This window comes from Podarcis cretensis (genome assembly GCF_951804945.1).
Source record: "Podarcis cretensis genome assembly, chromosome: 15".
NCBI lineage: Eukaryota > Metazoa > Chordata > Lepidosauria > Squamata > Lacertidae > Podarcis > Podarcis cretensis.
The window spans coordinates 26,935,034-26,960,899 of NC_137185.1; the positions used below are offsets into that span (position 1 = coordinate 26,935,034).

The following is a 25,866-nucleotide window of genomic DNA, read 5'->3' on the forward strand; positions in this document are numbered from 1 at the left end:
CTCCTTTCCAAAGTTAAAACCATACTCAAGGCAGCTGACAACATATAAAAAATTACATACTACAAAAAATAACAAAAGCCATCATAAACAATGAACAAAACATAAAAAGGTACCCAACTAAATTGAACAATTTCCACATAAACGTGCTGGTGTTGTCCCCAACTAATTCCTAAAAGTCATTAATGGGTCTCCATGTATTCATTAAACGTTTCCATCTCATTATTTGAAGAGTCTACTATTTCAGATACGGACGTCAGATGGAACACTAATGTTTTTAATTATGGAAGGGCGAAGCTGTGGGTAATTGTGGAACTGAGGGCTTGTGGGGGAAAGGCTGGGCCGTTACGGCTCAAGTGAAACTCAATGGATTGAACATGTCAACTTCATTATTGGCGTAGCATTAATGTGTGCAGTAAAAGGAGAACCTGGGCAAAGGAAAGCAATTGGGAAATTGGTAACAGAGTTTATAACCTGTGTGGAGAGAAAACCTCTCATAATCTACACAGTGAATTCCATTGCAGGATGGAAATAACTCTTCTGTTTCCCTGAAATTTATTACATTTGTTGTTCCAGCCCCACTTTTCTGTTGCAAAATGCACACAAAGTGGCTCACATAAATTAAAGGAGCTCATTTTACTATATTGTAGGGGAGGAAGCGTCCCCATGGAACTCTGCTCAGGCCACACACCCTCTCTAGAGGCCACACCCCTTCTCTGGCCTGCTTTGTACCCTGAGTGTTTTTGTCTCTTTGGAATCTCTGTGAATTCTTATAAGGCTTCCTGCTTCTTTAGATGAATGGGTGTGAGTGGGTGTAGAACTAGCCCACTGTGCAAAGGTAAAAATCCACAATAGTTGCTCCACCCGCTTTTGTCTTTGATCTCACCCACTACAAGCACACCCAGTGCTATGGAGGTTTTGTACACTTGATGGAAATTGCTGTACAAAACCTACCCACAAAGAAGGATTATTCTGAAATGAGTCGGGCCCAGAATAAATCTTGAAGTAAGCATCTGCCATATCTTCCTTCTCTCCCCGCCCCCCATACCCAATCAGTAGTACTTTGCCCAGTTTTCTGGTGTTTCTTCTGCAAATATTAAAGACCGTAAAACAGTAAATAAAAGAAAGAACCTAAAATGCCAAGCATTTTTCTGAAAAGACCAGCAGGTAACAAACTGCACAGTAAGTAGCCAGAGTGGAATCCCAAACTAAATGCACACTAAAAACCAAAATGCATTCAACAAATGTCAAAAAGCACGGTTGTTTGGCTGATTTCCAGAGGAAAGGTCTTTGACAAACTGGGTGCCACCACCAAAAATGCTTTGTCTGTTATCCGTGTGTCCCATATGAGGATCACTTGTGTCCCTGTGGAAGACGATGTAGCCAAAACTTTGGGTCATGCCTTTTTTTGAACGCAATCTTCACATAGAGGAACGTAATAGATTACTTTGCTCCCTTATAAAGAAACACCTTAGAAGGACACTTGAATGGTATCTTGAAATTTTTTTGGCTGATGCAAACAAATTAATAACAGAGTCTCTGTTCTGGAGAAGGTTGCAGTCCCCCCTGTGCTATCAAGGAAGTGAATTAAACTGGGTGTCCTTGCATTGAAACCTCATTTGATTTTGCACTGCAATAGACCTGGTTCCTTTGAATCTTCCTAATTCACAGTTGTCTTGCTGTGAAAATGTCAGGTGAAAATCCCCAGAGGAATGTATTGGATTGGCAGTTGCCATAGAAACTACACTCTCTGACCCCGCTCCAAACATCTGTATATCCCACGGAGTTGAGGAAAAGAGCAGAGGTTGGTGACATTGGTCCCCTTCCTTGATAACCTGAGAGCTGCCATTTCCCACGATGCTTTGTAGGCAAAGGCAATGCTGTCACTCTGCCTGCCCAGTGGGGGCTCTCAGTGGTAGAAAAGCCCCCTCAAATCAAGGGTGGCATGTTTCGTCGCCATTGTAAACTCGCCATGACATACAATGCCTTGTTTTACATGGCCATAATGAAATGCAGTTCCTTCATTTTTACCGCTGATGGGGTTAATTAGCACCAAACTTGGCCCAGTCTGCATGATCCTGTTCTTTTCTTTGCATCCTCCAGCCCCTCCACCTGCACAGCTCCTTCTTGGGTCTGTCTATTAATGGCATCTTGAGAAGTGGTTCTTATCATTGTACATAAATCTCTGCCTAGATGCTATTTGTAAATTGCTTGCATGTCTCAAATATTCCTCCATTCTGAAGTGAAGTCCTTGATGTTCAGTCCTATGAATATACATGACATATTATTTTTTTTGGATGGGTAAATAGAATAGTGTGCCACGAATTGTAAGTAATCTCCGTGTACATCAAGAACACAAAAGTTCACTCTGTACAGCTCCTGCCTGTCTATCACACCTAGCTCAAATTGAATAATATACCGTACTTCAGCCACTCCAGATTGTCTTGGGCTATTCATTGGCTTTGTTACCTTACTTTCCAGATCTACGCCAGCTGAACAGCAAGTTTGTTCCATATTATCAAATCTCCATGAAACTTAAAATCCACAGGGCCTGAATGGTATGTAAATGGAGAAATTGATACTAGCATACTTGCATGCTTTGAATTTTCAATGCCTGGTTTATGTAGGTTTATGTAGTATAAATAAGAACCTGGCGAAGAAATTCACAGAAGTAAACAACAGTTTGTATAGATTGTGCAGCTAAGGACCTATCCGAACATCCTTTTTATCATGCATTCATGGTGATTTGTGTACAATCCGGTCTCTAGGGTGGTTATACACTACACCTTTTAAAATATAGTTTGCACCTGCAAAAGTTGCATGGCAGAAATATGCTGCTTCATTTCCAGTTGGTGAATATCCTATAACGTCACACAGAAGAAATGCTTTCACCTTTTGTACTATGAATGTTCTAGGGTGCTTTTTAATCCTGCTTTTGCTGCATCAGAACACAAGTGCCCCTCCTTTGCGGAAACATAAGTGAAGCAGCACAGATCTAACAAAGCCAAATGCCATGTGGACAATCCAGAATAAATCTACCATTCATGCCCTAATATTGTATCAATGACGTGGTTCAGAATACACCAACCCTCCTACAAAAAGAAACATTGGTCTGAAAGGGCCATGAGGCTGTGGAAAGAAGAATTGGAGAGGTCAGGTTCTAGCCCAAAGCCTCCCAGTTCATAAGACTGCAATCACACAGTCATTCCCCTTTGAGCACATGTTCTGAGTAAACAGGTATAAAAGAGCTAAGCACAGAAGACAATAAGTGATTCTACAAAGAAGACATGAAAGTTCAAGGAGAGACCAGCTAAGACGCAACAGAGATGCTTTAAAGTGCTTTCAGCAGTGATGAATGAAGAATCTGGTTACTGGAAGGGAGAGATCAAGAGAACCATAAAGAGAGACAAAAACCAGAAAAATAAATATCAAACATGCAAACTACGTAAGCACAGGAGGAAGCAGATGATGGATTGTACACAGAAGAGGAAACTACTGTGTGTGCAAGAGGCTGCAAATGCTTGCAGACCAAAAAGACATGGACAGAAAGGAGAGGCAGGGAGAAGTCACACAGTCCAGGGAGACAGGGGCTAGGATGTGCCCCCTTCAAGGAAATATCAGATCCCTTCATTATTTTTTCAGCTTTCATCTAAAAGAAGGGGGGAAAGGAACCCACTAGCCCTGTGGAACTATTAGAAGCCTGGAAGCAGGATCCAACCCAACAGCTTCATTGAGAACTGGACCTGAGCATAGGTGCCTCAATGACTGCCAAGCATGAGAGGTAAAAATACAATACAAGAAGAAACAGAGCCTCCAGCTTAAGAAGCCGTCTATGCATGCTAAACAGATTATTGTGCCGCACAGATTCTTGAGGTTACATGATTGCACTTTTTCACACCAGCAGGAGGTAGCTTCATGGGCCAAAATCAGCTGTGTCAATCTGCCAATCGGTCTCTTCCATCCTTACCATTCAAGTTCTGTGTCTCTTGTCAAAGTTCCATGTCACTGTCAAGCTTTTTTGAAACTATGTACTGAGAGAGCATTTCCATTCCATTTCCTTGCAGCCTCTGTACTGTTTTGGCCCAAAGCTGGGAGTGGGGAGGAGAGATGTTTGGAGAGTTTTATCTAGACAGAGCTCTACCCATTGTGTGTGTTATGTGTATTGGGGAGGGGCAGGGCTTTGTGAGAATAAAGCTGCTCTCATCCATTTAGTGCTGGTCACACAGGCATCTAGTGATTATATTCTGGGTAGAACTGAACAGCTTTGTCTGAAGCCAGTGTAACCATCAGGGCCACAGAAAACCACTGCAACAATGTTGGCAGCTTGCATATCCTGATTCTCCAGCAGTATGGGATTTTGGTTGCCAACAGAATCGCTGAGTTGTAAGGGAACCAAAGTGAATTTGTTCCAGCTGTCAAACAATTAAAAGCAACAATGAGATAACAACCAGATTAAAACACATGCCATATATTTTACATATCTGGGTAGGCTTGCCGAAACAAAAATCTTTTCAGCAGGCACCAAAAAGAGTACAATGAGGGCCTAATGTCACTAGAATACTGGAATATGAAATATTAGTTGTACAATTGTAGAAATGGTCTTACTAATTTTAGAGTCGGTATTGTATTTTATGTCCTGTTATCTTATTTTAAATCAATTTTATAGCCTCACCTATGGTTTATGGTTTAACAACAACAACAACAACAACAACAACAACAACAACAACAATCTGCCTTGGGCAGTTTGAGTTCCTGCTTCTATGCATGTTATTTTGAATTTATTTCATCCTTTCATGGTGTGTTCCTTCCCCGTTACTGCAAATAGCAAGAATCCCAGGGTAGCCAAATTCATTCCCAGAGAAATTATCATTGCTTTTCTCCTCTGTTCAGAATGGAAGGGATAGTGGGTGCCCAGTCCTGGCATCCAGGGAAATCTTTGATTAAATGTGAGTTTAAGGAAAGCATGTTCAGTGTGGGAAAGAGTGAGTCAGACACAATCTGAACAGCAGCAGCAAACAGTTGCTCACACATTGTGGATTTGCGTGTGCGTGTGTGTTTACTGAGAGCTTTTGTGGGTGCTCTGGGGAAACCCAGCCAGATGGGCAGGGTATAAATAATAAATTATTATTAATATTATTGATATTATATTAGTTCTGAAATATTGGCAGGCACCCTAGCACCTATGGGTGCTGAGCTGGTGACCTCTCAGAGTTTATTGTTTCACTTGGATTGCACTTCTCCAGACAGAAGCTCATGGCTTGTCTTTAAGTTGCATGGAATTGCTGCAGACAGTTAAGGAATTACCATAACATGAAGAGGCCAGAGCAGGTCATTCAACACTTCTTGAGCTCTAGGAAAAGTATCCTGGGTTCCACTGGCCTGAGCCACCAAGGTGACTCTGACTCTGTTGCTGTGCTTAACCTCTTCACCAAACTACCTTTGAATGTGGTGGACTCTCCATCAGAGGTTTGTTAACAGAATCATAGAATCATAGAATCATAGAGTTGGAAGAGACCACAAGGGCCATCGAGTCCAACTCCCTGCCAAGCAGGAAACACCACCAGAGCACTCCTGACATATGGTTGTCAAGCCTCTGCTTAAAGACCTCCAAAGAAGGAGACTCCACCACACTCCTTGGCAGCAAATTCCACTGTCGAACAGCTCTTACTGTCAGGAAGTTCTTCCTAATGTTTAGGTGGAATCTTCTTTCTTGTAGTTTGGAGCCATTGCTCCGTGTCCGCTTCTCTGGAGCAGCAGAAAACAACCTTTCTCCCTCCTCTATGTGACATCCTTTTATATATTTGAACATGGCTATCATATCACCCCTTAACCTCCTCTTCTCCAGGCTAAACATGCCCAGCTCCCTTAGCCGTTCCTCATAAGGCATCGTTTCCAGGCCTTTGACCATTTTGGTTGCCCTCCTCTGGACACGTTCCAGTTTGTCAGTGTCCTTCTTGAACTGTGGTGCCCAGAACTGGACACAGTACTCCAGGTGAGGTCTGACCAGAGCAGAATACAGTGGCACTATTACTTCCCTTGATCTAGATGCTATACTCCTATTGATGCAGCCCAGAATTGCGTTGGCTTTTTTAGCTGCCGCGTCACACTGTTGGCTCATGTCAAGTTTGTGGTCAACCAAGACTCCTAGATCCTTTTCCTCCTAGAGTCTGGATGGCCATCTAGAAGGGACCTTTGAGGTCCCTTCCAACTCTGCAATTCTATCATTCTCCTTCGCCCGCTTTCCAGAAGGAGCTGAGTCCAGCAATACTTCACATTCTCTGCAACATACCGGTGGCTGCACCACTCAACTCAGTGTGTGCCACACCCCCTTGGTGTCAATAGAATTATACTACCCTAACCCCCCTCTGTGCCTTCACATGTGGGCAGGCCAGCTCTGGAGGAGAATGTGATGCATCAGAAAAAACCACCAAACTTTTAGGAAGCTTCTCTTTATCATTCAACCCACAGCTACCACCGTCAATTCCACACCATCAGAGGTGCTCGTAATCTTTTAATGGAGTCTTTTTATCCTCCCAGCACTTTTATGAAGCAGGGAAGTGATGCTATCTGTGTTTTATAGACAGGAAAACAGAATACAGGTTTAATTTTTTTTAAGAATCCCTTTGGCTCAGCATTCAGGTTTCTTAATCAGATACTGGTTGATCCTTACTGCCTATCAACATATCTTGTGCTGGTTCACTCATGTATACATAGCAGTGAATTACTGGACCACTGATGGCTATCAGCAGAATCTGTGACTATAGACACCAATTGAGCTTTGCAATGGGTTGGCTCATAATGACATGCTCACAAAGCTTATCAGTATTCTGAACTGAGCTATCCTCCCTTATCATTGTTTTGGCTCAGATTGTAATCTAGGCCCCCATGTATGATGGTATAGATGGTGATAGGAAGGTGTGAAGTATCTTTCTCTTCCTCCCTGGTATTTAAAACACTGTTATAAGCTTACAAACACCAGGGGTGCTAGGATATGCCATTTCTCAACTCCATGAACTGTTCCCCATAAGGCATGTCTGAATGCATCGCAGCAGCACATCCATAAAACATGTTATCCCCATCTTTTTATAGCCATATGCCAAAGCAATGGTGTCTGTATAACCCAGCAATTCCAAAATATAGATGTGCTTTTACCCTCACAAGATTGAATGTATTGTATACCAGTATACCTGAAGGAGTGTCTCCACCCCCATTGTTCTGCCCGGATGCTGAGGTCCAGTGCCAAGGGCCTTCTGGCGGTTCCCTCACTGCGAGAAGCAAACCTACAGGGAACCAGGCAGACGGCCTGCCCTGTGGAATGCCCTCCCATCAGATGTCAAAGAGATAAACAACTACCTGACATTTAGAAGACATCTGAAGGCAGCCCTGTTCAGGGAAGTATTTAATGTGTGACATTTTAATGTATTTTTAATCTTTGTTGGAAGCCGCCCAGAGCGGCTGGGGAAACCCAACCAGATGGGAGGGCTACAAATAAATAATAATAATAATAATAATAATAATAATAATAATAATAATATTGCCCTCGGCTGTACTTGAGGGATGATTCCAACAGATTCCACATGAAAAACGCTTATGTCCCTGCAGAGATGGCATCACTAAATCAGTGGCACATGCCCTTCTGGCTTGCACTCTTTATAAAGATTTGAGGAATGAGATTATCACCCCTCTTTTATTGTCCATTCCAGGTTGCCCAACCACTGCCACACTGTCTTTCCTCCCGGCAGATCATGAGGAGCAGATGACAGCAAAGGTTGCAAGGTTTTTAGCTGGGGCAATCAGAATAAGGTCCACTATTTGATTGCTGATTCAGGACCCTAAACTGTGTTTTATATAATTGATTTTTATTTTGTTCTGTGTATATTGCAATGTTCTTTTGTTGCTATGGCCGATGGCTAACGCAAATAAAGTTTTATTCATTCAAAGCAATGGTGTCACACAAAGCCAGACCAAATGTTGTGTGATGCCCCTGCCCAGTGAACCCAGCTGTGCGATGTGCATGACAGATGCATGCCCTATGAAAGCTAAATGCTAGGTTAGCTTCCAGTCTTGCTGCTTTTCTAGTGCTTGAAGGAGGAAACCTTTGGTAGGTGGTTCTTTAAGAATTCTGTGCACAACTCAGCCCTCCCTCCATCTTAATGCAAGCATTTGAAAAATGATTGCAGATTTACTTCAGATATTGGAAACGGGCATGCCATGGTGATTGGCCAATCAGCACTGTTCACAGAACTGTCCATTGCTTAGCTTATGTCAAAGATGATTTTACAAAATATTCAGTCCTGGAGAGGAATATATACATTTGATCAGGACACTTCAAAACTGGCTTCCCAGCTCTACAAATATCTCACATTTCTTTACCCAGAAGAATTTTAGAAAAGTTTACTTTTCAGTTGTGCTCATTAAATCGTTTGCACAGTGGAACTACTGAGTTACCATCTTCCAGAAAGAACCAGATTTTGTGCTGCTTTTAGTGCTTTGTATGGTATTGTTAATATTATATTTTGTTCCTTAATTTTTTGTGAGCTGCCCAGAAAACATATGTGATTGGGAAGCCAATCAAATGTCGTAACTAAGTGAATGAATAAATATAAATGATTTTGTTATTCCTTTTTGGTACGGCAAACCCAGCAGAATGGAAGACATAAAGTTGCTACAGGCTGCAGCTGTAAATCATCACCATCATATTCATTTGCAGAACTCTTCATTTGCATAGAAAAGAACATGTTGACTTTTGGTTTGCCCCCATGAGAACCAAGTTAATTGAAAAAGCTTTAATTGTTATTACAAGCTGTATGGAGTTCGCAGGGAAAAAAATGAAGCAGCTTTAAGCAGTCAATTTGATTTTATTGTAAGCTAAAGAGCTCCCAGCCAACTGCAAAGGCATTTCCTGTATCTTCCCTAACCATAGGGAGAGTAGAAATGTATCTGCTCCTTACTTGCAGGGTGAAAAATGAGGAATATTCCTCTGATTGCCAGATGCTGGGACAAAAAACAGCAGGGAGCTGACTAAGTGAGGCCCTGCTTAGAAATTAGAAATATTTGGGGCTGTTTGGAAAGAACAGCAAGTGCAGAATGTGGCATCTAGTTTGTTAAGTGGAACATGAAGACATGGACATGTAACACCAGTTCAGGCCTGACTGTACTGGCTACTGGTTTGTCCTTGAGCCCAATTCAAAGTGCTTTTTTGACCTTCATAGCCCATTTGCTCCCCCCCAGCCCCTTTTCCATGCTGGGCTTTGGCTCAAATCAAGATCCCACCAAGCCCTCTCCACCCCACCCATTCCCTTCCTCCTCCCTCAATTATACTCTGGAGTCTCACTGTCAACACCTGAGTCTCTCCCCCAGATGTTCCTTATCTAGCTTATCTCCCACCATTCTCCAGCAGGGACTTGATCCTGCATCCAGAGGCTGTGGGGAGATCCCTGGTGGTCCTTCACACCTTGTATGGCTTAGGACCCCTATACAATAATACAATATGAACCTCTTTGGACCCTGAGATCACAAGCTGAGGCCCTTCACTGCAGATGACCTCCAAGGGTGACAATGAGAGAATGGGACTTCTCTGTAGTAGCCCCTCATTTATGGAATGATCTCCACAGGGAGGTCCACCTCCTGCCAACTTGGTCATTGTTTCAGCACCAGGCAAAGACATCATCGCTTTCCAGAAGTTTGGGTAGTGCCGATGATATGGTTGCATAGTTATATCTATTTTTTAAAATAATGATGCTTAGGTGATTTTATTATTGCATTTTTTAATTAAAAAAATCTGGTTTGAAATTGATTTGAGGATTTCTCAGTGGAAAGTGATGTACAAATGTAATAAACCTAAACTGAAAAGCATCTGGATGACCACTGTTAACACCAGCTTGAGAATCCAGCAAGCAGCATTTGGACATGCGGAACAGCACCTATTCCAAGCCAGTTTCAGCAAATCACATCAATAATACCAGCACAAATTAATGACCTTTCTAGGATTAAATCTTAGATAACATGTATTGGCAGCATTTTGAATGCTCTTGTCCTGTCCTGAACTGTTCTGATTGCAGGATATGGTGGATGCCTGCAGCACCTGGTTGGATTTTCAGGACCTTGGATAGCTCCAAGGAAGAAGCTTCCTCAACCAGGGCCCCCATTCAGGTTTTCCAAGTGCAAAAAGATTCCTGGGGAGGGAACATGGAGTTTCTTTTCAGATGTCCATATCCAGCGTATGGACTTGATCAAGAATTTTGTATCCAAATAGAGATTTAATATCTAGCTCTACTGCTGCTTTTAAGGATTTGAATGACTATTGCTTTTAATAACTGTTCAAAAGCGGTGCCTTTAAATACTGTTGTCATTTATTGTTATTTCATTTTGTTTGCCAATTTTTGAGTCAAAGAGTGGGATAATAGATTTAAAAAATACTACAACAATAGCAAACAAACAACAGAACAAGTAAGGGCTATTCACAGATGCGACAGATTTCACTTTCGCTGCAATACTTTTTAGTGGAGTCAGTATGCACCTTCAGATGAAACCTAAGAAGATACCCACTCTGTCAAGAAATATAGAGTATCTGTTGCAGCAGCTTGCACCCCACAGTGGTTGATCAGATGCCTCCAGGAAACACCAACAGAATGAGAAAGTGACAGCCCTCTATGACAGTGTCTCATCAGCAAATAGTATTCGGAGGTAGACTGCCTCTGAATTTGGATGTTCCATGTTGCCATCTTCACTAACAGCCACCCATTTCCTCCTGCTGCTTCATGAATCCCTCTAATCCTCTTTTAAAGTCACCAAAACAAGAGGCTGAGTTGGACAGCACTGAGTTCTAGCCTTACGAGAGATGAAGTAATACCTCTCTCTAGCCGCTTTCTGCACACTGGTTATAGTTATATACTTCCACTATGTCCCATCCTCCCCCAGTTCTCTTATTTTCTAACCACAAAGATGCTTCAGCCTTTCCTCGGAGAAAAAGGTATCCTACTCTCTGACCATTTCAGCTGTCTATTTCTGCAGCTGTATCCTGCTATTCAGAGCCATGAGGTTTCCCCAAATCAAGTGGTGCGACGTGCCTGTGCAGACTGCTCCAAAGAGTCAAGAGAAATGCCAGAATACTTCCTTCACGAGATGTTGGTTCCCCACCTTATAGGCTAGGGACAGCCAATGTGGTATCCTCCAGTTGTTGCAAGGGATCCCACCACTCACCAGCCCCAGCCAGCATGGTCAATGGTCAGGGATAATGAGAGTTGTAGTCCACAACATCTAGAAAGCCTTAAGCGATCCAGCCCTGTTTTAGATCAACACAATAGCAACCCCAAGCAGAGAGTGCAACTCTTTGAAACTCCCTTTCACTAATGAGGTTCCTCACCCAGAGATTCAGCACTCCCATCATTCCAGCCAATGTTCTACAAACAACTGGGTGTGCATATGCAACCAGACTTTGAACCAATTAGGCTATCTGAAATAATCACTCACAGTTCTACTATACAAAAAAAAAAAGCAACCTGATGCTCCCAACATATTCTTTCAGGAAGTGAAGTGTCTCAATGGCTGGCCTGGGAGTGGATTCAAGATAAATGGAGGAACGCACACAGAGGCAGATAAGGCTGGCAGGACACAAAATTCATATTGACTACACACACACATACAACGGGAGCCAACATATTGCTCCAGTGGCCTCAGTCCTGGCCTTCAAGCTGATAAGCTGCTACCAATGACTTCTCCATGCAGGCAACATGCTAAGTTTGTTTGTTTGGTGCTTGAAAAACATGGTAACCCAACCAATGTTTGCTCCAGACAATGAACAGCATTTAAATGTGGCATCCTGATGTTGCTTTGGCTTTGCAAGCTGGTCCTCTCTCACACACACCTTCCCTTCCCCACCTCCACCATGTGTGCTGCACAGCATAGAAGATGAAGATGGCAACATTTACATTTTCTGAATGGGCTAATCACAGATTTGTACTTTCCACATGCTTGCCTCCTCCAGAGCTGCGTGGAAGGCGCAGGAGGAGCGGGCTGAAGCCAAAAAAACACATGTCTCTTTATGGGGAGAAGAGGAGGAGGAGGAGATAATTAGGAAGATGTACAAGGGGATAAGCAACAGCACATATGCAGTTGTGATGCTTTCTTTATTGAACAAGAATCACAAGGTTAAAAATAGACACTTGAGGGACAGCTGAAGGAAATGTGATGGGAGAAGGAATAATTGGGAAAGGAGGTGGTACTTATTATTAAGAATAGTTTAAGGCAGACAATATGCTGCTTTTAGAATGTTTCGAGGAGTGATTTTACTTTGACAGCAAAGCCTTCCTGCTTTTCAGAGAACTGTGGAAGGACCAGTTTGCTTACTCAGTGTGGCCAAGTGGCAAAACTTCCCCTGCATGCAAGTTCCACTTCAGGCTGTAAGTGGGAGACCACAAGTTTAATTCTCTGTCTTATACACACATGCACCCAAACTTCCCCTTGACAAAGAAATACATCGTGCCATGGGGAAACCTAGTCTAAACCCCTCTCTAAACCCCAGTATACCTGAAGGGGTGTCTCCACCCTCATCGTTCTGCCCAGACACTGAGGTCCAGTGCCGAGCAAGAAGCCGAGTTACAGGGAACCAGGCAGAGGTCCTTCTCAGTAATCCACCCACCCTGTGGAACGCCCTCCCACCAGATGTCAAAGAGGAAAACAACTACCAGACTTTTAGAAGACATCTGAAGGCAGCCCTGTTTAGGGAAGCTTTTAATGTTTAATAGATTGTATTTAATAATATTGTATTTTAATATTCTGTTGGAAGCCACACAGAGTGGCTGGGGAAACCCAGCCAGATGGGCGGGGTATAAATAAATCATCATCATCATCATCATCATCATCATCATCATCATCATCATCTCCCTGACATGCTAGGTTTATAAATGCAGAGAGGATTTTAAAAGCATATATATGTGAACAAAGAAACATTTGTTCTCTGCCATCTGCAGCCTGACGTAGCACAGCTTTCCCACTTGGTTGTGCTAAATGCATGAACTGGATCTTCACCCCCCCCCCCACGGGTGTCAAAAATGACAGGTAGATGAATTGCATACAGCCAGTTAAACATATGGTTGCTACTTTTTAGTGGCTCAAACCACACGGGCAGCTGATCAGCAGCAGCCTCCACCAATCTGTGAGCCGCGTGCTGCCACTTCATGCCTCCTCCCCCGCAATTGTGAGAGTGCTGTCATATTTACTTGCTGCGATGCCAACGTTAACACAAATAAAAACAAAAACGCCGGGCGGAGAAAGCTCCTGTGTCACACCTTGTTTGAGAAAATTACCACTAGAGATTGAGTAAAAATGAATGGGCACCCAGTGTGACTGGGATGGTGTGGAACTGTTGCAAGATACAAGTGTGTTTAGCCTGGTGAAGAGGAAATTTGAAGGGGAGACACAGCAGTAGTTTGCAAAGAAACTTGCCCAAGAAGCATCTAAAATTAGAGGTGCATAACATTACTCATGGTGTGTAGAAAGTGAACAAGGAAAAGCTTTTCTCCCTCTCTTTCTCAACACTAGAGACATCCCATGAAACGGAACATTGAAAGATTTGGGACAAACGAAGCATAGTTAAACGATGGAATTTACTCAAATTCATGGATGAGAAAGCTATCAAAGACTGCTTGCTATGATGAAGTATTGGATGTTGGATATTGCAGAGTTGGGAAAAGGTCCAGAAAAGGTCAACCAAGTGGATGGAGCAATGACCCTATGAAGTGGTTGCAGTGCCTGGAGCTTTTTAGAGAAAAGATGAATAAGAAGTGATATGACAGAAGTTTATAAAATTATGCATTGTATTACACATGGTGTGGAGAAGTGAACAGAGAAAAGCTTTTCTTCCTCCCACACGATACTAGAGCTCAGGGACTATCAATGAAACTGAACGTTGAAAGAACACAAGACAGACATTTTTCGAAAATGTCTAAAAAGGAAAAAAGTTTATGTTGGAAGTGCAGTGAAACTGAGGGATCTTTATTCACATGCGGTGGTCCTGTAAAATAATTAAGGAATATTGGGAAACTATATATGATGAATTTAAAAAGATACTTTTAAAAACTTTCCCCCAACACCTGAGATTTTCCTCTTGGGGATGGTAACAACAGAGGTCCCACCAAAACAAAAGAGTTTACTACTATATGCCACCACTGCAGCTAGAACCTTATTGGTACAAAGGTGAAGAACAAGTATAGTACCCACTAAGGAAGAATGGCAGTGTAAAATGTTTGAATATGCTGAACTGGCTGGTCAGGATAAGAGAAAACAAAGATAAGGAGTATAAGGAGGAATGGTTAATGTTCAATGACTATTGCAAGAACTAGTATAGACAAATACATAGCTTAGCAGGTCTCGTGTAAATCCAGCAGAGTTGAAACGGAGTATTAAATAGATAACAAATTGGATGATTAAAAAGATGGGGATTACGCAGAGCAGTAGAAAAGCAAAAGGAACCAGGAAAAGTGTGGAAGGCAAGTCATATGGTATATGTATACATGCTGTATTTGGTATGAAGTTGTAAGTGGGACAGAGGGAGGGGAGGGGGGTTAAGCATGCTCTCTGTTCCTATTATTGAAAGTGCAAATATTATTTTTTTTTAAAAAAAATAGAATCAAGAAGTAAAGAGTTTGGATTTGATATCCCGCTTTATCACTACCCTAAGGAGTCTCAAAGCGGCTAACATTCTCCTTTCCTTTCCTCCCCCACCACAAACACTCTGTGAGGTGAGTGGGGCTGAGAGACTTCAAAGAAGTGTGAGTAGCCCAAGGTCACCCAGCAGCTGCATGTGAAGGAGCGGGGACATGAACCCGGTTCACCAGATTACAAGTCTACCACTCTTAACCACTGCACCACACTGGCTCAAGACAGACAATGCACAGTGAAGCTATAGAATTTGTTCCCACAGGAGGCAGCAGTGGCCACCAATTTGGATGGCTTCTTTTTAAAAAAGCATTAGACCAATTTACAGAGGTGAGGGCTATCAATGGCTACAACCATGATGGAGGCTGTGCTCTGCTTCCATGGCTGGAGTCAGTAATGCTTCCGAATACCACTTTCTGGAAACTGCAGGAAGGGAGAATGCTCTTGTGCTTGGGTCTTTGCTTGTGGGCTTCCCCTTGGAGTATCTGGCTGTGAAAGCAGAGTCCTGGACTTGGTGGGCCACTGGTGTGTGATCCAAAAGGCTCTTCTTGTGTTCCTATCTCATGCCTCAGTTGCTGGGAATTGTAGAGGAGAGAGTTGCTGTTGCACTCAGGTCCTACTTGCAGATTTCCCACAGCCTGTGAGAACAGGTCATCAGCCTGATCCTGCAGGTTCTTTTTGTGTTATTCCCTCTGATGTGCCAGAGGGAAGGGCTAGAACCAACAGGTGGAAATGGCAAGGAAGTGGGAAGACTTTGTAGCACTAAGAGCCATACAACCACGGAAGAGGCTGCCTCTGCCAACTGTGAGCTAGCCTTCACTGGAAGTATGAAGAGGCAGGTTGGACATCAGCCAGGGATGCTGTAGGATGCTGCTGTTTCATCCCGCATTGCAGATCCTGATTAAGCAATGGGTTGGACTAGATGACCTACAAGCTACCTTCTGATTTGATGATTCCAGCTGCACTCAGTACATAAGATGGTATGAGTAGCCCTTCTGCATCAGTACAAGTCAGGTCCCTCTAGCCTGGCATTCTATTCCAGCAAGGATATACTAGAACGAAGGGCAATCATGCCTATTGCAAGCAATGCTAATCCTACTCAGAGCAGACTGACTGAAGTGAATGGGAATGACTAACTTGGTCCATTCACTTCAATGGATCTACTCAGAGAGGGACTAGCCTTGGAGACAAACTAGTGAAAGCTACCCGGAGGTCCATAAGACTCAAAGAGAGGAGCAAATGCCATTTGATGCAACCAGGCTCCATTGAAATAAATGCAAGCAGCAAAAAAAATAATAATAAAAAAAAAAATTACAGCCTAGAACGTAACTGAGCAGGAAATTGAATGGGTCATGGGGAAAGAGCACATGAAACCACATGGATTGCACAAAATGATATGGGAGAGATGTGACATGATCCTGGAGAGCAGTCAGCCCCGGGAAGCTCACAAACAGAGTGCCGTCAAAGATAAAAGGTAAAGGTAAAGGTACCCCTGCCCGTACGGGCCAGTCTTGACAGACTCTGGGGTTGTGCGCCCATCTCACTTAAGAGGCCAGGGGCCAGTGCTGTCCGGAGACACTTCCGGGTCACGTGGCCAGCGTGACATCGCTGCTCTGGCGAGCCAGAGCCGCACACGGAAACGCCGTTTACCTTCCCGCTGGTAAGCGGTCCCTATTTATCTACTTGCACCCGGAGGTGCTTTCGAACTGCTAGGTTGGCAGGCGCTGGGACCGAGCAGCGGGAGTGCACCCCGCCGCAGGGATTCGAACCGCCGACCTTTCGATCGGCAAGTCCTCAAAGATATACTGCCGCAAAACATGGAAGCTTCATTCAGTTAAAAGTTGCTGCTTGGCTTAAGCATCTTTACTTTGCAGCACCCTTTTCCACAAGCTGTTTAAAAAGCCAATAGCATCTTCTCCCCAGAGGCAAATTGCAGCTGGGGGAAGACTTTGGTCGGAACTGTAGCCTGGGGAGCAGAATAGATCGAAACCCCTTCTGTGCAACATGAGCCCCATCCTGTAACCCACCCATTGCTGTTGTTTTAAAAAATAAAACACAGAGAGATAAAGAAGCGCATCGTGCCTTTAATATAATGCACTGTATGGCCACAAATATGTGATGCTTGACTGTGACTGACAGCTGAGTGCACAGGACACAGAGAAGCTCCATTCATGTTTATTAACACACTATTAAGTAGTCATGAAGCAATATTAAATCCCTGCTTTTTTAAACGGTGCTGTGTGATCCCTATTGACCAGCAGGACTCTCCAGCATGCAGTATAATAGTTCACTCTGGAAGTTTTAAGGCAGTTTTGGGAAAGAATACATGGTGTCATACAGAATTTGCACTGGAGTCTTATAGCTTAGTGGCTCCAACTTTGAATTCCTAGTAGCAGATGATGGATCAGGCAGCAAGTAAGAGGAATGAAAGACCTCTCTCCCTCTGAGACTCTGGAGATCTGCTGCTCATCGGAGGGTTGTAGATGCACAAGTGATCTAATTTCAGGTAGCTTCCTAGGTTCACCTCTTTCAAAGCACTGAGCTGTACTCAGAGGAGACTCAGGGAATCATTGAACTTAATGCACTTGACTAACTTGAGTCCATTCATTTCTGAGTAGAACTTAGGTCACATCTACACCTTATATTAAAAGCACTTTAACAGTCATGCCCCCCCCCCCCCAAGAATCCTGGGAAACTGTAGTTTACCCTCCACAGAGTTACAGTTCACCACACCCCAAACAAACACAGTGCCCATTATTTGTTTGGTTAGCCATGTGTTTTATACATGCTTTAGGTAGGTGTATGGTGTGATTGTGACCCATTGGCTTGGAGAGGCTGTGATAAATTTCTGTCTTCAGTGTTAGATCTGTCATGTGGCCCATTCATTTTTATTGTGTGTTGTATTTATGTCACTGTTTTCAATGTGCTGTAGGTCGCTCGGAGACCTTCAGGTTGCAAGCAAGTCTAATAAGAATAATAATGATGATTCACACATCCATGTTGACATGGTAAAGTGGAATCCATGGTAAAGTGAAGAGCATGCACACAGGAACCCTTCCATTAATCAACCTCTTTTTCTTGTGCCAAGATTGTCCATAAAATATCTCTCAGAAAAACAACCACCAGGAATAAAAGAGAGAGTGGGAGAGAGAACTTTTTTTCCGTTCTGTTAGTACATGATCTATGAGGACTACATAGTCTAAATCTTTACTAGATGCTAACTGGCGTCCCTTTGCTTTGATGGCTGCTCATTTGGCTGCCCTAAGAACTCCACAACAGCATTATTTGCAGTTATTAGAGGAGGTAATCAGTTGGCAAATGGAAATCATTGTAATATCCTGCAAGGTCTTGAACCAACTGCTGTTGCATGCAGAAAACTTGCTGCGTACAGCAACCCCTGTGTTCTGTGTTTAATTAGTAACATATTAGGATTATTGCTGAGCAATAGGCAGGCTATTGAAATAATTATTATGGTAATATGGGGTTTGCTGATGCTAAGTGCACGAGCGTGGCATTTGGATAACATGGCATTCAAAGCCCTGTAGCGCATACAAAGAACAAATGCCTGTGTGTGAAAAGGAAGCCGCTCCAGGCATCAGAGGCATTCCTCAAACATATTAACAGGGGCAGGGCATCCTGGCATGTCCAATACATGTTTTGTTTTTCAGTTAGCATGGAGTGAAGGTGCTCATGCAATGCATTACACAGGGTTTAGAGGACATAAGAATTCTTATGTGCAGTCAGGCAGTGGCCGGTACAGGATTTTCTGGTTCCCACCAGGGGTGGCCAGTCAGAAGCAGCATGTCTAGTATATATATATTCTGAGGAGGGAGGATGAAGAAGAGGGTTCGGGGAGGGGGGTATCCAACTCTGTCTTTCATGCACAAGTGCAATGGAAGTGGTGGGGAGGGGGAAACAATTTGGGAGGGTGAAACGCTGGTCACCTGTTGTGGTACTTAAATGGGAACCAGCATGGTATAATGTCGGACTATGATCTGGGAGAGGGACGCGGGTGGTGCTGTGGGTTAAACCACAGAGCCTAGGACTTGCCAATAAGAAGATCGGCGGTTCGAATCCCAGCAACGGGGTGAGCTCCTGTTGCTCAGTCCCTGCTCCTGCCAACCTAGCAGTTCAAAAGCATGTCAAAGTGCAAGTAGATAAATAGGTACTGCTCTGGCAGGAAGGTAAACGGTGTTTCCGTGTGCTGCTCTGCTTTGCCAGAAGCGGCTTAGTCATGCTGGCCACATGACCCGGAAGCTGTACACCAATAAAGCGAGATGAGCGCCGCAACCCCAGAGGCAGCCACGACTGGACCTAATGGTCAGGGGCCCCTGGGACCCCTGGGAGACCAGGATTCAAATCCCCACTTGGCCATGAAACTCACTGGGTGACCTTGGGGCGGTCACTGTCTCTCTTAGCTTAGTCTACCTCACAGGGTTGCTGTGGGGAGTGGAGAACCATACATGCCATATTGAGCTCCTTGGAAGAAAAAGTGGGATATAAATGCAGTTAATAGAAGTGCATGATGCATCATTTTTACTTGATTGGTAACTGACGGGTAGTCAGAGGTATGCCATGTCTCATGCTTTTCTGGCTATCAAAAAATGGCCAGGACAGCAGCCAAAAAGTCTAGCTTTTGGACCTTCATTCTTTTTCAGCCTCTGTGCCATAAAGGTACCATAAATTCCATCCACTACTGTAGATGCATCTTCACTTAAAGGTTTTCCCAACGCACAAACACCTTATGCCAGCTGATCCTCCCTTTTAGTGTGTTACCCCAAATTTCGGTATTTTGAGAGACAGAATAACTTTTATCCTCCTTTTCAACCTCCTTACACAATTTATGTGCTTATCGAGAAGACCGTCTGGTTCTCTCTCTCTTTTCCCTTAAGCTAATATGCTTACTTTAAATCTTTCCTCAAATGGATGGGGGCAACAGTCAAATCACACTGACATTCTCAGCATGTGCCAAGAGAACTGTGGACCTATCTGTTACACAAGGAGCTGTTAATTTATATGGTCAGCACATTCTACATCAGTGGTTCTCAAATATTTTTCTCCCCTGTGGACCACTAGATAAACCTTTTTTTAAAAAAAAAAAAAATCTGCAAATCAAAGTGCATACATAACATTATTTTCATTACTGTGGGCCTTTCTTTAACTGGTAGTTTTTAAATGGAGAATTAGTAGACTGTGCCAGCTCCGTATTCTGAAAATCATGGGCACTAAGCTCAGATCTTATTAGCGTGTTCAGTAACCAGGCCTTGGTTAAAATTAGCCTCTATGTCAACTGTTAGAGAAGGCAAATGAAATACGTACAAGGTCAATACAGATATTCTGGATTATTCCAAAAGCCTTTTGCAGACTCTGCAAAAAGAAGTCATGGACAACCAGTCTGTGAACCTCTGCACTACAGGAATATTTTAATGACACCCCTGTCCAAATGGAATATTCTGAGTGAGACCATCACTTTTTCCATCAGCACCTCTGCCTGTAGACTCACTGACACAGTTTTTCTGTTTAACTTTTCCAGCTCAACACTGTTGATTCACCAACTTGCTTCTTGTTGCTCTCTTCCTTCAACATTTCCACTCCAAGATCATTTTGGATCTTCACTGCTCAAATGAAAAAGCAATCAAGGTTTCTTGTTATTTAGGGGGGGGGATCCCTTGATGTGCCATTGGTAATTAATGTTAGATGAATTTTCCTATGAACCAAAACAGCACACACTGTATGCATGCATGCATGCATGCATGTATGTATGTATGTATGGCTTTTTTTCAGCCAGAACCTCTCTTTTCTTACCAGGTGGGTACCATTTCAATTCTAAGACTACAAGGGAGGTGTTCAGAGTGAGTTCTGGCACCTCTTTTTCTATATAAAAAAATTAGCACTATATGTATGTATAGGAAACTCACATTCCTCTGGGGAAATAATGGAACCAGACCGTGTGTGTGTGTGTGTGTGTGTGTGTGTAACAACTCCTTCTTTTATGGACAAAGGGAAAAAAGCAGCCAACTCCTTCAGGGTTGCCAGTAGCAACCCACAGAGAGTTGTTCGGAAAGACAAAAAAAATACATAAACAGGAGATTGCACCATGTCAGGGCCCTTGAGTGATTAATCATATTTGCACAAAATAAATGAGCAATGTTCTTTAAGTGTACCCAGATCTTTTCAGTGTGGAGAGTGCAGCTCTTCTGAAATGAGAACTGCAGTGTTCTCCCAGCTCCTTTGTATCACTAACTTTTCCTTGCCCTCGCTGGTGATCACAAACTTTGAGTTAGCCAGTGCGATTCCTGAACTGCAGCCCTTCGCTCTGTTAAGAATTTGTTGGTCAATATCTTATATTGGACTAGGAAAGAGCTAATTTAACACAAAACTTTCTTCTCTCTGCTTCCTAAACACGACACCCATGCAATCTTGACCACACATATGTGTGGATCATGGGATGTGAGGCGGAATACAGAGGTGATGGCAGTTCCCCCCCAAGTGTGGGTCTGGAGCCCTTCCGCTACCCAGTGCACCCTTAAATTTTCCATGGGCTGTATCCATGGTCACCTAAATCACAGCAGAGGTGGAGGTGCACCAAATTTTGATGCCACTAAAGGAGCCGCTGAAATTTGAGACCTCCAAGATCTGCCATGGATCACAAGTTACAATATTGATGCAAATAGGTGCCTGAAGATGGATGAGGTCACTAGTGTAGAAAAAATAACAATTGTGCAAAGCAACACTCAAAAGGGATTTTTAAAAAGATGGTTCAAAGTAACTTCTTCATTTGAATGATGGATCTATGCATGCAGTGGATGAAGAAGGATCCAGAACCAATTCCCATCTAACATTTGCCACTGATTTCTTGAAAAGAGGAGATAGATTTAAAGCTGAGAAACAGTAGAGGGTAGGATTGCCATAGTCTCAGTCTCACACCTGCAAAATGGGAATAGAGGTGATTGACTTCCTGGTGTTGTGAGAGCAAGAAATATCAACAAGAAACACTCTTTGCACATTCAACAATGCTGTGTGAATGGTTGCTTTGGCATAAAGAGATTAATGCCAAAAAGCATACATCTATAATAAAACTGCAGTGATTATGAGGTGAGTTTGCCTGCTGATGTGCAGAAGAGAAGAGGAAGAACTGTAGTGGAAACAGTACTATATCCAGATGTCTGTCTACATTATTGCATTGGGAGCCGGAGCTCATAAAAAGCTCTGTCAAAGCAGATGCTGTTTCCTCCTCTCCACCCACCTTTCTAAACTTTGCCTTTCATCTTGGGGCAATGCAAAAGGCCTCTGCAAATGCTTCTTGCTCCACAATCACTTCTCATTTGTTTATTCATTTCTTGCAGTCTGGAGTTGTTCTGCCTACACCTCTGGAGTTGCTCTGATTACTTTGTTATCTGATTAATGGGAGTAAAACAAATTCACTATGACAGATTCTAAGATTTTTTTAAAAAAATATATACAAATATTTAATAAACATTACAAGCATTACACACACACACACACACACACACAAACACACACACATCACACAAAAGAGAGCATCTTCGCAGTTTTAACATCTGAAAATCTTTCATACTTGCAACTCTTCCAATCTTCATTCTGGAAAAAATGTGTTTTCTAAGTGAAAAGTATTCAGTTGTTCTCTCAAGTCATGCTTATACAATACATATTTCTTTGTCTTTTGATACCCCCCATCTTTTTGTGCCCCCTACAAATAGGTGAATATGTAATACATTACTATTTATTGAGCCATCGCTACCACTGAACCTTTTACACCCTTAGAAGACAGTTTCTGCTATCCTTGAAGAGAAAGTGAAATACTGATGATTTTGCCCTTACCTTCAAGCCATAAGATAAGACAGCGAGAACCACGAACCACAGTGCTGACTTCACGTCTTGACCTGTATATCCAAAAGTTTCCACGTTTTTGCTCCTCTCTTCCTCCTCTTCTCACTTCTCCCTGCTTCCTGCCAGACTTCCCATCTCCATGGGATCTCTGGAGATACCCAGAGAGAAAGCAAGGCTAGTAGGGTCTTGCCAAACCAGCATGGATCCCCCCAGTGGAGAAGAGGCACTCTCTCTCGGAATCTCCCCCCACCAAGAGAGACTATTTCTGTTCTCAGACAGAACCTCCTGGGGCTAAGGAGGGTCAGCCTCTTGGAAAAAGGGACATTGACTGAGTAGGAGCTCCCACCCTATGTCCTCCAACTTCTCAGGAGAGCAGCTTGAGTTGGGCAAAGCTCTTATGTCGCTCCGTTTAAGGGAGACAGGGTTTCTTGAAGTGGGGTTCATGAGAACAGGGCGCTCCTCCCTTTCATTCTCTTGTAGAGTTTAAAATAACAATAGGAGGAGGAGATAAGGGAAAGGGAATCTTTCAAGGTGAGCCAAAGCTTTGTGATGCTGTTCCGAGCAGCAAAAGCTCTGGAGATCCTTCCCCTCCTGCCACTCCCGTCGGCTTCCCAGGGGATAGCGGCCGCTGGCTGGCGAGGAACTTGCTGAGCGCACCTCAGCCGGAGTTGCCCTGCCTCTTCTCAGAATCAAAACGGAACACCCGGGAGACGCAGAGGTGGGAAGATAATTCAGCACCAAGAGGACGGACAGCTCCGACGGAGTCGGCGAAAGGGAAGGAAAAGAAAAGGGAGGAGGCGGTGGCTCAGGTTGGGGCGGAGACTCGTGTGTGTGTGTGGTATAGTGTTGACGGGTAAGAAACAGACCGTAACCCGCCTGGCACTGCTACAAGCCCTAGGCAGCCAGTGGCACACGATTCCCTTACGTTGAAGGGAGCAGCTGCTTTGCACACGCAGGCGCACCCCGTCCGCACGGACCTCCGATGCAGCTGAGTCTGGTGTCAGGCACACGAGGAGTGCGGGGGGGGGGGAGCGCTCTAAAGTCACAAGCAAAGATCGAGAGACAAAAGGATGTCGAACTAGAGGTGAGAAAGAGATTCAGAACAGATTAGAGAGCTGCGGGACAGATCGATAGACGGAGCTTTGATAGGACCTCGGAGAGCTCCCAAAGGGATACACGGAAAACCGCCATTCATCCTAATGGAGAGAAGTATCTGGCAATACCAAAGTGTATTGATACACATGTAGAAATGGGTAGATTTCAGCGGAAATGGGGGGGGGGGGGTCACAGCGCTGTTTGCGTGAATGGAAGAAGGGGTGTAGAGAGACGAGTTAGATGGATGCAGGGGAAAATCTCAAACAGACACTAATGGGTCAGGGTTGAGAGGGACGACCGAATGGTGCTGAGGAGCTGTTCAGACGCATACAGACGACCCTGGGTTGCTTTCAACACACAATGTCCTTAGACTGTTGCACTAAACACTATTGCGTTCATTTATCCTGGAACATGATGGAACGGCAGAGAGCCCTAAAAATGATGATGCATCTAGCCTAGCTTTATGTTCCCAACAGCTGGAAGCTCACAAAAGGTCATGGAGGTGACAGCCACCACAGCCTCATTGCCTTCCCTCAGCACCTGGGCCCTGGAGGTTGGTTGGCTTTAAATGTGGATGTTTCATTATCATGAGGAAGTTGGGTATTAGCCTGGTAAAGAGGAGACTGAGAGGAGATATGATAGCCACCTTCAAATACAGTGGTACCTCTGGTTACGTACTTAATTCGTTCCGGAGGTCTGTTCTTAACCTGAAACTGTTCTTAACCTGAAGCACCACTTTAGCTAATGGGGCCTCCCACTGCTGCTGCGCCGCCGCCACGTGATTTCTGTTCTCATCCTGAAGCAAAGTTCTTAACCCGAGGAAATATTTCTGGGTTAGCGGAGTCTGTAACCTGAAGTGTATGTAACCTGAAGCATATGTAACCCAAGGTACCACTGTATCTAAAGGGCTATCACATGGAAGATAGAATCATAGAATCATAGAGTTGGAAGAGACCACAAGGGCCATTGAGTCCAACCCCCTGCCAAGCAGGAAACACCATCAGAGCACTCCTGACATATGGTTGTCAAGCCTCTGCTTAAAGACCTCCAAAGAAGGAGACTCCACCACACTCCTTGGCAGCAAATTCCACTGTCAAACAGCTCTTACTGTCAGGAAGTTCTTCCTAATGTTTAGGTGGAATCTTCTTTCTTGTAGTTTGGATCCATTGCTCCGTGTCCGCTTCTCTGGAACAGCAGAAAACAACCTTTCTCCCTCCTCTATGTGACATCCTTTTATATATTTGAACATGGCTATCATATCACCCCTTAACCTCCTCTTCTCCAGGCTAAACAAGCCCAGCTCCCTTAGCCGTTCCTCATAAGGAGCAAGCTTGTTTTGTCCTGCTCTGGAGAGTAGGATTCAAACCAATGGCTTCAAGTTACAAGAAAGGAGAGTCAGACTCAACATCAGGAAGAACTTTCTGACATTAAGAGCTGTACAACAGTAGAACAGATTCTCTTGGAAGGTGGTGAACTCTCCTTCATTGGAAGTTTTTAAGCAGAGGTTGGGTGGCCATCTGCCATGGATGTTTTAGTTGGGACTTCTGCACTGCAGGGGGGTGGACTAGATGAGCCTTAGGTTCCCTTCCAACTCTACAATTCTATGATTCTATGATCATGGCTAGAAGCCGCTCACAGGCATTTCCCCCTAGGAATCCTTAAAAATTAAATCCTTTAAAACCTGTCTGATCTAGTGACAATTGGAACAGTGAGCCCCACATGAATTATGTACAGAAATGTCTGTCCAGAACTGATCAATCAACTTTTGTTGATGACTCCTGAGGAAAAGACCTCTTTAGCCACACTGATCATAATTGTATCCCTTTAGTCACTGCTTCCAAACTAAACAAGTCCCAAGTGCTCCAGATGTTACTTGCAGGGAAGATGTGCCAACCCCTTGGAACCACAGAATTGTTCAGTAGGAAAGGGACTCGGAAGGTATCCAATCTTATGTGGTCTTCAACCTTGGATGCCCAGATGCTGCTGGACTACGGTCCCCATAATTCCCAGACAGCTTATCCAACTGTCAGGGTTGAAGGGAGTTGTAGTCTGACAGTATCTGGGGACCCAAGGTTGAAGAACACTGATCTAGCCCATAGTTCCTCCTCAATGTAGGAATCACTCAGTGACAGCATTTCTGACCACCATCTTCTGTAGCAAACAGTTCCACTGTTGAGCAGCTCTTCCCATTAGGAATCTTCTCCTAAAGTTTAGCAGAAATCTGCTTCCCAACCATTTCCTTCAGTGGGTTCTAGTCCTGCCCTC

General features: G+C 43.8%; 1 protein-coding gene across 4 annotated transcripts in view; it reads right to left on the reverse strand.

The window, feature by feature from the left end:
- DRD2 (dopamine receptor D2) overlaps positions 1-23,329 on the reverse strand; it is a 72,393-nt gene extending 49,064 nt beyond the window's left edge. For 2 of the 4 annotated variants that reach the window (XM_079954811.1, XM_079954808.1), the window contains exon 1: positions 22,498-22,852. The gene's annotated coding sequence lies outside the window, so the exon portion shown is untranslated. Of the gene's footprint in view, positions 1-21,901; positions 21,992-22,497; positions 22,853-23,163 lie in introns of those variants that run through there. The other 2 variants (XM_079954809.1, XM_079954810.1) reach the window with 2 other exon arrangements.
- Positions 23,330-25,866: the final 2,537 nt, after the last annotated feature.